Raw genomic sequence first — 13,508 nt, 5'->3', positions numbered from 1 at the left:
ATACCGGCAAGTTTCCGGCTTAAGCCGTACATTTTGGCGCCCCCGGGTGGACTTTGGCTTTTCTTGGTCGCCGCTGGACTTCGTTCTTCGTTGGATTTGTTCCTGTACGTGGATTGCTGTACTTGTGCCTCACATTGGGTTTGGATCTTGGCAAGTTCATCCAGCATCCATATGACTTTCCATAATTGTCAGGGTAGTGCACAGGTAACGAATACAAATTAAGTTTCGGCCACATATGTACATATGTGTACATTGTCGGCTTGTGCATAGATAAATAAATGCCAACTGCCAAGCGACAACCATACATATGTATGTACATAACTGCGCTTAGTTGCTGCAAGGTGGACCGTGACTTTTTTTGGAATTCGGAAAATTATTTGTACATACATATGTACATATATTGACATTAGTAAATGCACAGTTTTAATAAAGAAACTAAGTCAAATTTGTACTTAATTGATTTGTATTATTTAAACTGGTTGCGCTTGGCATAAAATTATTCCCAGTATATACATACATTTACATATAAATATATACACGCGCATGTATATATACACACATACATACATACATAATAAAAAATTTTAGTCGCGCCAAATTCTCGGCTGGGTCGTTGCGCTTTACCAATTTGCCGTTGCTTTTTCCTTTGGTACTTGTGTCCACTCTCCGTCGTTGCAGCTCGGTCTGCAAACGGTTACAGCTGTACATAAGCACACACAAAGCAACAAGCAATCGTGCGTTGGCTTTGTGCATTCTTCTAGCGACTGTGAATTTGCAGCGATTCTCTTCGCACTTGCTGCTTGTGCGCTTTCTCGTTGCGCCAGCCGTCGAAGTTGGTTCTGCTAGCGCCTGCGTAGCTGCCGAATATTTGTTCTATTGTAGCTGCGCTGCCAACGTTTGATAACTCAAATATTAATTCGAGTTATTGAACTTGTGTTTGCTTTGCGTCGATCAGCTGCGCTATCTAATAGAACAGTGCCGGCCAAATATATTAGGCACACTTTTGAGTTTGTGCATATTTAGGCAGCTTAACTTAAAACGTGCCGGTCTAATATATTAGCCATCTTACCTGTCCATTAGTATAGTAGCGTTAGATTTGATAATCGCCAGCCATTATTAAAATTTATCAATACACCGCCTTTAATAAAAAAGAATCAAAATGCCTAGTAAAAGATGCAAGCAAGTTCAGAGCAGAGAACTAGACGAGTCGAATTCTAGTAAAGCCGACTGCTGGCTACAGTCGCATGATAATGTGGTTCGCGACATTGAACGCATTAAATGCTCCATTCAGAGTACCCCAGTCATCGAACCATTCGAGGTTGAGTGCAGGCTAGAAATTTTGAAAAGGCATTCAAAATACAAGAAGAGCTTGACAACATAAATCCTTCTCTAGCTTCTAGAGCAGACTTAGAAAGTCTGTGCGTCACAGCAAAGGCATTGCTCATGAGCAGAGGTGGACGGGCAAAACTCCATACGGATAGTTTAGCCAATTCCACAATGAGTGGATCCTCTCATAGCCGGCAACTTCCAACAATGAAGTTGCCGAGATTTAGCGGAAACTATTCCGATTATAATAACTTTATTGGTAATTTTGAGAGCTTGGTCGACGACGATCCATCTTTGTCCAATATTGAAAAGTTCAACCACATGCTTTCATGCCTAGAAAAAAAAGCGCTCGGTACCGTAAGAGCCTACCAGGTAACCGAGGAAAATTATCCTACAGCGCTTGCAGCGCTTAAGCGCGTGTACGATAATAGTTGCCTTATCGTATTTGATAGCATTGCCAAACTTTTTGATTTGCCCAAATTGCACAGCCCGTCAGCTGTGTCGTTGCGTTCATTGATTGATAATGTTCGCGCCAGCTACGAGTCGTTGTTGTCGTTAGGTAACGACAAACAAATTTCAAACTTAATGCTCATACATTTGGTTATAAGCAAGATTGACCCCACTACAGTGGGAGGAAAGCCTTGACTACAGCCGTCTTCCGTCTTGGGAAGATTGCGAGGCTGCGCTCAATCGACGTTATCATCATTTGTCCGCTGAAGAATCGTCTTGTGGCCGTAGTAAAAAAAGTTGTGCCAATTATGCAAAAAAGGGTAGTAAAGTTGCGCTACCAGTTGCTTAGCCTAGTCAGCCGTCTGGTCCGAAATGTCCGTTCTGCCAGTCGAATGAGCATTACATACATTCGTGTACCCAATTTGCAGCGATAACTCGAGACAAACGCTTCAATTTCGTGAAACGGTCTCTGTTATGCATAAACTGCCTTAGAAAGGGTCATACGACAAAGGTGTGCAAATCAATTGGGTGTAGAGTTTGTTCGAAACAACACCACACAATCCTGCACAAATATGTTGCAAATTTCCCACATCCTGCACCTGTTAGACAGTCAGTAGCTGCCCAGCCAGCAACGCCAGCACAAACTTCGGTTGTTAACCATGCAACTACTGTATCTGACTAGGTCATTTTAACTACGGCAGTTGTTCGAGTTATGGATCAATCAGGATCTTTCCAACTTGCCAGGGCCTTACTCGATTCTGGTTCCCAAGTCAATTTCATGACGGAAGAGTTGGCCAAATCGTTGAATTTAAAAAGGGGAAAGAAAAGATATAAGCTTGCTTGGTATAGGTAAACGAAAATCTGCTGTCAGACATGTCGTGCAAACGTCAATAGCTTCACGCGTCGGCAACTTGTAACGTTGGTACTCTGCCGCGGGTATGCTCGCCGGCCAGAGTATGCTAATATAAATAAGGCACCCCAAAGTGCCAAGTTGTCCCACAAATAAAAGAGAGGCGGTATGCCAAAACTTCTCCACGTGTTTCTTTAATCTAACAAAATCAAAACTCAAACTGCCCGCGCTTCAGTGCGTGTGGGCCGAAAACAGAGAACAAACTAAACTTAGAAAGAACTTAAAGCTACTTGCCTTCGTGGCTTACTGTACTTATAATTACTTATACGCGTCATTACACGTCCCCCCTTCCTGAGCGGGGCACGTTCCTCCCTCCTGTGCGGAACACGATCCGGTCGAGGGGGGTGGCTGCCAACGCCACCATCGGAAGCCTCCCTTCTTCCGTCATCCGTCGTAAGCCATGCGCCTCCGCCGGTGTAAACATCGCCCATGCAAGGGGCTTGGTGGGGCCGTCGCACCTCTCCAGCACCACCATCGGCTGTTCGCACGCTGTGCCATCGGGCTCTCGGCCCCACGCCATGAACACTGGCCAATGGACGTGCGGCTGCACCACCTGCGGCCCCACTGCATGCAGCCGTTTCAGCTCCTGTACGCATCTGGCGTATATTAGACGCGCCTCCACCACTCGCATGGCTACTTCCAGCCCGACGGTCTATCGTCGGTGTTACCACTTGCAGCGATAGTGGTCGGTGCTGCCACTTATCGCATCTCCACGATAACTCGTTATCGACGGCCACCTGTCGCTCTGGTAACTCGACATCACCGCCCACATGTTTATATTATGCTTGATTTCCGGTCCTGGGCTATTTCAGGCCTGAAACGTAACAGAAAGTTTTTGTCTAATTATGTCTTATGCTCACATGGGTGTCCTCCTCGGCCAGAACGGCCACTTTGCCGCTCCCGCTTGAGTGGACGCCCGTTGCACTGCTGTTGTTGCTGTCTGTGTGACCAATAGGGCCCTGGCTGCTGTAACTGCTGTCTTGGCTGTCGTGCGGCTGTTGCGACCGCGGCTGCCTTCGTCGTGTTCGTTGACATGGCCGATCTAGTTGCCCGGACTGCCGCTGCGTCTGCGGAGATTGGTGTTGTGGCTGCTGTGAAGCTGTCGGTGGCGTGGTCCCGGTGACCATACTAACGCTGCCTCTGTCGGCTTCGCTGTCTTCTGCATTCACCGCTTTCAGATCCCGCACGTGTGCCGTTCTACCTCTGCCGCCCGCTACTGGTCGCACACGCACTATAACAGGGGATATGAATGCCCGCACTGTGAATGGTCCATCGAAGCGAGGCGCCAGCTTGGCCGCAAACTGCTCGGCTGCGTTGGACAGGTGATGTTGTCGCACGAGCACCTCGTCGCCCAGTTTGGGTCGCCACTCGCGTCTCCGCAGATTGTACTGGCGTGCCTGATCCTCGCTGGCCACCCCTTGGTTTCTTCTTGATATGCGGGCAACAAACTGTAGCAGCGTCGCGTGTGTTTCTGGGCTACCTGGTGCTGCCTCAGGGGCATCAGGATCCCTGCCGTACAGTGTGTGTGGATGCCGTGGTTCTCTTCCAAATAGGATGAAAGCCGGTGAGTAGCCCGTTGCGTCTGAAATTGCTGTATTAATGGCCAATTGTGCTTCCGGCAGTTGTTCGTCCCACGTGTTGTGCTGCCCGTCCGCCAGCTGGGCAATCAATGTTTTGACCGTTCTATTGGTCCGCTCAGTGGGATTCTCCTGAGGTGTGTATGGTGCCGTCAGTTGTTGCTGGATGCCTGCCTCGGCGAGGAACTGCTTCAGCGCGCGGCTCGTAAACTGGGCTCCGTTGTCTGTAATGAGCTTTCTTGGTGTGCCAAACCGTGCCAGAATCCGCTCGCGCAAGGCCAGCTTCACTGCCGCTGCCGTCGCCTTGCGGATGGGGACCAGTTCTGCCCATTTACTGAACTTATCGACCAGGACCAGTAGATACGCGTTGCCCCGCTTGGACCGCGGCAGCGGCCCCACAAAATCGGCGCAGACGACGTCCCACGCTGCCTCCGCTGGTTTGAAGCGCATCTTGCCTGCCGTCAGCTGTTGCTGGGCTTTATAGCGTTGGCACAACAGGCACTGGTGTACATACTTCGCTAAGTCGCGATACAGACCAGGCCAGTGGTATCGGTCTGCAACGCGTGCACAGGTTCGGCGTACTCCCATATGGCCCGCTGTTGCGTCGTCGTGGCATTCTCTCAACACCTCCAGTCGTAGAGGCGCGGCCACGCATAGCCTCCATGGTGACACCTCATCTTCTCCTAGCACGTGAGCGATGCGGCGGTACAACCTGTCGTTCAGTATGGCGTAATCTGGGTACTTGCTGGGACTCTCCAACACCGCTGCCGTCAGCCGCTGTAACCATTTCCAAGTTGGTGCTGCCTCTGACTCCACGTGTGCACGGCCGACCACCTCGCGTGGTTGTCGTGACAGCGCGTCGGCCACCACATTCAAGGCTCCTTTTCGGTACTGGACATCGAAGGTGTACTGCTGCAGCTCCAAAGCCCAGCGTGCGATGCGGCCGGTGGGACTCTCAATCGAGTTGAGCCAACGCAACGCCAAGTGATCAGTCACGACAGTGAAATGGTAGCCTTCCAAATAGTGTCGCAGTTTTCGGATTCCCCACACAATTGCGAGGCACTCCTTCTCCGTGGCGCTGTAGTTGACCTCCGCTTTCTGCAGCTTCCTACTGGCGTAGGAAATTACGTGTTCGTGGCCGTCTATGTCTTGCGTCAGAACCGCGCCCAGCCCATACTCGCTGGCGTCCGTCTGTAGGCAGAAACGTCGAGAGAAATCGGGGCACGCCAACACCGGAGCTTCCATCAGCTGCTTCTGGATACACTGGAATGCCTCCTGCTGCTGCTTTCCCCAACTCCACTTGTGGCCCTTCTTCAACAGTTCGGTAAGGGGCCCAACCGTTGTGGCGAAATTTGGTACGAAGCGTCGATACCACGAGGCCATTCCAATGTACTGCCGCAATTGTTTTAGATTTGATGGCGGCTTCAGCTCGTGGATGGCTGCTACCTTCTCCGGATCCGTTTGGATGCCCGCCTCCGTCACCAGGTGCCCCAGGTACCTAATGGATTTACGAAAGAATTCGCACTTATCTCGATTTATTCGCAGATTGGCCGCTCGCAGTCGCCGGAACACCTCGCGCAAGTTGCTCAAGTGTTCCTCGAACGTCCTACCGACCACCACTATGTCGTCGAGGTATGCAAACGCGTGCGGTGCCATGTCCGGGCCAATGACGCTGTCCAACGCCCTCTGGAATGTTGCGGGCGCAGAATGCAGGCCGAACGGCATCACACGCCACTGGAACAGCCCGCGTCCTGGCACCGTGAACGCTGTATATCGCTGGCTTTCGCGCTCCATCGGAATCTGCCAGTACCCATTCCGCAAATCGATGCTACTTATGTATTTGGCCTGGCGCAGCTGCTCCAAAATGTGCTGGATCCGCGGAATTGGGTACGCATCTGGTTCTGAGCGTTCGTTCAGCTGCCGATAGTCGATGCACATCCTCCAGGCGCCTGTCTTCTTGCGCACCAACACGATGGGTGTGCTGTAGGCACTGTCGGATTGCTCGATGCAGCCCTTTGCCAGCAATTCGTCGACTTCTTGATTGATCACTGCCTGCATGGCCGGATTCCGGGGGTAGTACCGCTGTTTGATGGGACGCTCGTCTTTCATCCGGATTATGTGCACCGCCGCCGACGAGACTCCTGTGATGCTCTCAAAGCTTGCCAGCTCCCCCTCGAGGAATCTGGCGGCCGTCTGGGTCTGCTGCTCCGTCAGGTGGGCGGCTATAGTGAGCCCCGCCTGTTCGCTTGTCACCAAGGCTGCATGTCGGGCTCTGCGATTTCGCCTCCGCCGTCTGCGTGGCCGTGGATCGTTCGTTCGCAATTCTACAGCTTGACCGCCCACAGTCATCGCCCCGTTGGCCATTTGGACATAATCCAGTCCCAGTGTGAGCTCATCTATGCAACCGGGGAGTGTGAGTAGCGGCAGTACTACGCGACTGTCGCCCACCGTGACCGTCGCCTTCGTTTCTTCACGGACCGTCTTCTGTGTCCCGTCCGCCATGGACACAGTCACGCTCACGGACCGTACATTTCCTCCGTCTGGCGCCCGCAGGCGTTGCGCCAGCCTCGGACTCGCGAAGCTGCGTGTCGCTCCGGTGTCCACGACCGCCTCTACCAGTACACCATCACAGTCTACTGGTAGCGCGGCCGCTACCCTGCGTGTCGTTGTTAGTTGGAATTTGCCTGCGTGGGCTCGCCGACTGTTGATGTGGGACGAGCCCCCCTGGCGTTTCCCGTCGCGCGTCGGCAGCATTCGTTTGCACGCACCCCCATCTTACCACAGTCCCAACAGTAGAGCTGTTGAGAGTTTGGGCACGCGTCCGTACTGTGTCCTCCCATCCCGCAACGTCGGCAGATGGGTGGGCGGCGATACGTGTCCGCTGGGCCAACCGCCACCGGCTGTGGGATCGGCGTAGTGTGTGTGGCGTTCGTCTCATCATTGCCGGCCGCCTGTGACCGTGCTAAGATTGCTTGGTGCACGCCCTGTGCCGCCTGTACGTACCCATCGAGTGAGCTCACTTCTTCGCCTGCCAGGCGAAGATTGGCGCGTATTTCTGGTAGCCCGTTGGCGTGGACAAGTCTCAGCTGCTCCTCTGCAGTCATCCCCGCGCCGCGCATCAGTCGTTGCATCGCTCGGACATACTCGATAGGGCTCTCTGATGCGCCCTGGACCCGGCTGTATGCTTCCCGCCGGCGCTCTTCTATGTGGGGACCCGCTGGATATTCTTTTAGTAGGTCTTGGCGGAACTCGGCCCACCGTTGTACCAAATTGCGCCTTGACCACTCCCACTCCTTCGCCTCGCCAACCAGGATTTCCGGTAACACGGTCACCAACTCATCTAATCGCACGTTCCTTATCTCTGCCTTATCTTCCAGGTCCCGGAGGAACGTTCTTGGGTCCCCGCTGCCGTCGAAACGTACTCCCCACTGTGCCACCTCCGTGCTCAGGGCTCTCCGCTCCGCTCGTGACATTGTCGAGTGGGCCGAACCAGCCGCGGATGCGGTTGACACGGCTGATGTTGGCGCCTGTGGTTCTGCCACCGCCTGCGCGCTTGCGAGCGGTGACGCTGGAGTCGGTGCTGTTGGGTCATCTGCGTCAGGCACATTACCAGCAGGCGCGGTGGAACCGCAGACCTGGCTCGACAGCTTCTGGAAACCATCCTCCATAGCCTGGGCCAACCGGTGGGCGTACTGAGCCAACTCGGCAATCGCTTGTGTCAGGTCCGCCGTTGAGAGCACTGGAGCCACTGTTGGCGTCGCTGAGGCTGCCGTGGGCTCGGTTGTGGTAGCTCCCGGCGAGGCCGCGACCGCTACCAAGATGGTCGGCACTGTCGCAGGAGTTAGCGGTGTCGTGTTCGCCTCTGTCACGACGAGCAGTCCCTCCGGTACGTCCTCTTGTTTCGGGACTCCCAGCCGTCCGCCGGGCACCGGGCTCAACTGACCTGCCGTCGCGGTACGCGACGACATGTTCTCGTAATACGCCGCTAGTTCTTCCAGGCGGGGTCGGTACTCTTCTTGGGCAGACTTCACGAACGTTGCCAGCCGCCCCCGCAAAGCCTCCACGGTGCCGGTCTCCTCGATGTCGAACTCGCGCAGCACCGTGCTGAGCTCTTCCTTCCGCATCGTAGGTCCACGCTCTCTCCCCTACTTGGTCGGATCTAACCTCACACTTCTTTGGGGTCCCTGCTCGGGCGCCACTTGTAACGTTGGTACTCTGCCGCGGGTATGCTCGCCGGCCAGAGTATGCTAATATAAATAAGGCACCCCAAAGTGCCAAGTTGTCCCACAAATAAAAGAGAGGCGGTATGCCAAAACTTCTCCACGTGTTTCTTTAATCTAACAAAATCAAAACTCAAACTGCCCGCGCTTCAGTGCGTGTGGGCCGAAAACAGAGAACAAACTAAACTTAGAAAGAACTTAAAGCTACTTGCCTTCGTGGCTTACTGTACTTATAATTACTTATACTTATAACTACTCGTAATGACGCGCGGCTGCCCGCTATGCAACGCGTCATTACAAACTTCACATTCGATTGAGATTGAGAGAAGGGCACGTAAAAGGAACAAGTGAGTCTCCATCTTTACAAGCAACAGCCCTCGGCTTGATAGTGGCTGGCCGATGCCAGTCTGCGAGCTCACCATGAGCTAATTAATTTAGACACACTTGTTCGCAGGTTCTGGGAGTTGGAAGAAGTTCCAAATTTAACTGAAACAAATTTATATATCCCAGAACAGATGCTTTGTGAGAAATCATTCGTGAATTCAATCACTCGCTTGCTTAGGGTCGGCTTAGTGTCGCATTGCCATTTAAATCTAGCCCTCAGTGTCTTGGCAACTCATTCGAGAATGCTAAAAGGCGTTTTTTGGCACTAGAGAGAAGAATGGCTAAGCAGCCAGAAATACATGTCAAGTACAACAACTTTATGTTGGAATATATTTCGTTGGGCCATATGACTGCTACCGACAATAGAATTCCGAGAGAGCCACACTATTTTATTCCATACCAGTGTGTGCTAAGACCACAAAGCACCTCAACGAAATTGCGAGTAGTTTTCGACGCGTCGAGCAAGACGTCGTCACAGAAGTCATTAAATGACATTCTTATGGTTGGTCCAACCATCCAACCATGTTTGTACTCCACTTTGTTGAGGTTTCGACTTCGGCCATTTGCACTGTCGGCTGACATTGCCAAAATGTACCGGCAGGTTGAAGTCGAAGAATCACAGCGCAATTTTCAGTTAATCACCGATTAAATACGGTCACCTATGGTACCGCATCGGCACCGTTCTTGGCAATTCGATGCCTAAAATATTTGAGTGAGCTGCACGCCCAGTCACATTCACTGGCTTCTAAGTCATTAGTTTCTGACTTTTATGTGGATGATTTGCTATCTGGCGCAGATACTGTGGAAGAATTGCACCATTTGGGTTTGTTCTTGCAAAATGGTCATCAAATTGTAAGGATTTTGAAGTCCAGCCTTCTGACGAACTCGTCATTGGACATCAAGAGGACACAAAGGCTTTAGGCATCGTGTCGAATCCTCGTGATGACGCATTCAAATATTCTACAGCAAACATATCGCTAGACGTAGTGCCTACAAAACGGGCCATTCTGTCGTTTATATCGCGTATATATGACCCACTTGGTTTGCTGTGTCCAGTTATTACTAGGGCAAAAATATTAATGCAAGAACTTTGGCTCCTTAAATTTGCATGGGATGACCAAATACCTAGTCACCTTCTGAAGGATTTACAGTCCATAACGAACTCATTTGTTGACTTGGAGTCGTTGCGCACACCCCTTACGTTGGTTTCACAAAAACAGCAAAGTGCCAAGTGCATGGTTTTGGTGATGCCTCAACAAGAGCGTACGGGTGCTGTCTCTACATTCGAGTAGAGCATGAGCAGAACGTGACAGTGCACTTGTTGACTGCTAAGTCCAAAGTTGCACCATTGAAGACCAAATGGGTTCCACGCCTGGAGCTTTGCGCAGCCCAGTTATTGGCCAATTTATGGGACAAAGTCAGGACACTTCTGCACACGCCATTGGAGCAAGTCATTTTCTGGTCAGATTCAGAAGTGGTGTTACATTGGTTGCAAACGCACCCGTCTCATCTTAATACATTCGTTGCCAATAGAGTAGCAAACATTCAGGAACTGACGTCAAATGTGTTGTGGCGTCACGTTCCCACAAAAGAAAATCCAGCAGATTTAGCTTCGCGTGGTTGTACTACAACTGAACTGACTGATTCACATTGGTTCAATGGTCCGAAATTTTTACTTCTAGATCGTTCCCTTTGGCCTCAGAATTCACATCTTGAACTGACCAAAGAGCAGTCAGAGCTGGAGCTGCGAAAGAGTGCTACGGCTCTCATCGCGGCCGATGTGCCTTCTAATCCACTTATTGATTTAGTGGAAAGGTTCTCATCGTTTCCGAAAATTATTCGCATTGTTTGCTACATCTTTCGATTTAGAAACGGAAAACGATTTAATCACTCATCTCTTGTGCCAACTGCAGCCTAATTGGAATTCGCGTTCTTGGCAGTTGTGCGTGCGGTGCAGCACACAGCTTTTGCAGATGAAATCTCGAAGCTGGACAAATCACTAACATTGCAGCCCTCGTACCAAAAGCTAAATCCTTTTCTGTGCCCGCATCGGAACGGTCCACATGAGCTTACATTGATTCGAGTGGGCGGTCGCTTATTAAAGGCACCAATTCCTCATAATGCAAAGTTTCCGTTGTTAATGCCAAAAGGATGCCGGTTTATTACCTTGTACATACAAAATTTTTTTATGTAACAAATTTCCACTCTGGTCCTCGGGCACTTGTCGGCATTCTTCGTCCGCAAGTATGGCTGATAAATGCGCGACAAGCCTGTAGCGCAATTGTGCGTTGTTGTGTACATTGCTTTCGGTATAAACCAATATTAGCAAGCCAAATTATGGGAAATTTGCCCGCTGATCGGCTACATGGATGTAGACCGTTTGAAGTAAGCGGAGTGGACTTTTGTGGTCCAATACCTGTCTCGATGGGAATTCGTGGCAGAGCCCCGGTCAAAATTATGTCGCAGTATTCGTGTGTTTTACTTCTAAAGCTGTGCATATAGAAATCGTAGCCGTGGGCTTGTGAAGCGCCTGTACTGCGACAATGCCACCAATTTTGTGGGTGCTGCACGCATGTTGGCGGACTTCAAGAGCAGCTTCAACGCCAACAAGGATGCCATCGCTTCAGCTGCTGCCACGAAGGGAATAACATTCGTGTTTATTCCCCCACGAGCACCGCATTTCGGCGGCCTTTGGGAGGCAGCGGTCGGCACGGTGGTTCTCGTACACGAGGACAACCGTCCACCGCAGCAGTGGATGTTGGGAGTCGTCGAGGGAACGACTCGAGGAGCGGATGGAAGAGTGCGCGTGGTGACCGTCCGAACTAAGACAGGCCAGTACACTCGCGCGATCCATCGTTTGGCCCCTTTGCCAAAAAATATTTCTTGAAGCCCTACGGGCGTTCAACGCGGCCGATGTTTGGTCACTTCGTAGTTTAAGAGAATTAAATTCAATTAGATATTAAGAATGTTTTGAAGCTTAGATTTAAGTAAAAAACAAGATAGAACGCTACAGTCGAGCAAGCCCGACAGTAAAATAGCCTGTACTCTCTACAAAAAAGAAAAATTAAAAAAAAATTAAATTATTAAAAAAATTGAATGAATGAATTAATTAAATTAAATTAGAATACATGTTTATGTTCAGTTTTAACAGCATACATTTACATCACGTACCTATGCGTGTTTATATGCGTGTATGTATGCAGCACAAAGTTGAACCAAAGCAGCAACAACAACAACAGCTGCGGGCAGCGCTGCCGACAGAGCTGCAGGCAGTGCATGAGCAGCGATTTTACTTATGGCTATAACTTTCTTCAGAATTGACCTATCATGATGAAATTTGGCACACGGACACATTAGTACTAACTGGATGTACCTACCAAAATTGATTTGATTTGATTGATTCCGAGAATTACGGAAGTTATAAGAAAAAACACGAATTGCGGGGGAGTGGGGGGGTGCATCGAAAAAAAACTCAAACTCGTACTTTCTCGGTCTTAGGAGAATATGGAAACCAAGTTTGGTTATTCTAGCTCTTATACTTTCTGAGATCCTTGCGTTCATACGGACAAACGGTCAGACGGACAGACGGACGGACGGACAAGGCTATATCCACTCGGCTTCTCATCCTGATCAAGAATATATATACTTTGTGGGGTCTGCCACGCCTCCTTCTGTGTGTTACATACATGCGCACAAAACTAGTATAGCCTTTCACCCTTTGGGTACAGGCTATAATGAATTGTTTGCACATATGTTATTGTTAGGCGCTGTTTACAGATGTAAGTTTTTTTTGTTTTATGTTGCTCTCTCGCGCTCTTGAATGCGATCCACTTGCGCATGAGAGCAAGCATCACTTAGAAAACTCAGATCAGACTGTGCAGTTCGCTTTTGTAACTTCTGCAACGTAAATTCAGTGCGGGCCGAAAACAGTCTGCCATTTTGATATTCCATAACATCGCTTCATTTGGAAGCGAATTAATCATGGTACCTTTGGACCTTCGCTTTTGCCTTACCGGCAAGTTTCCGGCTTAAGCCGTACAATCTGCTTATTCGCTTACGTATTTATTCATTTATTTACATCGCATATATTACGATCTTTACAAGTACAAGATACAAGCATTACGTTCAAGCTTGACTTCCCATATGTATACATGTGTAATTATAGATTTGTACACGAGTTTTGTGTTCGGTGGTTCGCCCGGAGGCTGGCACAAAATTATGACATAAAATATAGATAAATAATAAAAAGTAAAGTATAGCGTATTTGGCAGAAAATTGAGAAATGCCGAGAGAGATAAAATCGATCCAATTTTTTTGTTAATTTCTATAATTATTCTAAACATATGTACAGAGTATTTCAAAGTCGGTACACCCGACCTTTTTACTTGTTAATTAATTTAATGTTTTTAAATACTTTTTTATTTTTCGTTTTTGTGGAAAGTACAGAGTATTTTACTGTCGGGCCTGCTCGACTATATCGTTCTATCTTGTTTGGAGTATGGGTTTTGTTCGATAGGGTAAAAAGGTAAAATGGATCAAAATTTTTTTTTTAATTTTCTGTAATTACTGTAAACATATGTATAGAGTATTTCCAAGCCGGGACACCCGACTTTAGCTTTTTTACTTGTTTTTAAAATTGAT

Source organism: Scaptodrosophila lebanonensis, unplaced genomic scaffold, assembly GCF_003285725.1.
Source record: "Scaptodrosophila lebanonensis strain 11010-0011.00,11010-0021.00 unplaced genomic scaffold, SlebRS2 tig00001419-arrow-arrow-pilon, whole genome shotgun sequence".
NCBI classification, from domain to species: domain Eukaryota; kingdom Metazoa; phylum Arthropoda; class Insecta; order Diptera; family Drosophilidae; genus Scaptodrosophila; species Scaptodrosophila lebanonensis.
The sequence above is the reverse complement of the archived record's forward strand: the minus strand, read 5'-3'. Positions refer to the sequence as shown.